The sequence below is a fragment of the Chaetura pelagica genome, unplaced genomic scaffold, assembly GCF_000747805.2.
Source record: "Chaetura pelagica isolate M959 unplaced genomic scaffold, ChaPel_1.0 scaffold55, whole genome shotgun sequence".
NCBI lineage: Eukaryota > Metazoa > Chordata > Aves > Apodiformes > Apodidae > Chaetura > Chaetura pelagica.
The window spans coordinates 1,436,497-1,436,976 of record NW_009953571.1 but is presented as its reverse complement, the minus strand read 5'-3'; positions in this window follow the sequence as shown (position 1 = coordinate 1,436,976).

Here is a 480-nt window from a genome sequence, read left to right as displayed (position 1 = left end):
TGTAGGGCCAAGGATTAGGTGTCTGTGGCCCACTGTAAGGAAGCTAAATTCGAATATGTAGGGCCAAGGGTTTGGGTTCTGAGGCCAACTGTTACGGGAATCAGGTTGAATGACGGGAGCGGGGGTGGGGAGGGAGGAAGGAAGGTGAGTATTGATTTATTTTAAGCCCTTTTTGGGTTGCAATTGACCCCTCAAACCAAAAAGGGCTCCTGACAGCCTCTGTCCCTTTGCAAGTTCACCTCTGGCAGTCCCAGAAACATCAGCCAATTTTGTGTGCTGGGCGACGCTGTTAAAATCCCTCCCTGCTGCCCTCCCGCTTTTGATCCAGTTGTTTTACACCTGGAGAGAGCACGGTTTTAGAGGTAAATAAATAATGAAGATCACGAACTTGAGGCGGGCCTGCCCGGAGATGTGCTGCTCCAACGTCGCACCAGCGGTGCCGGGGCTGGCAGAAGGCTGAAAGAGCTGTCGCCCCGAAGG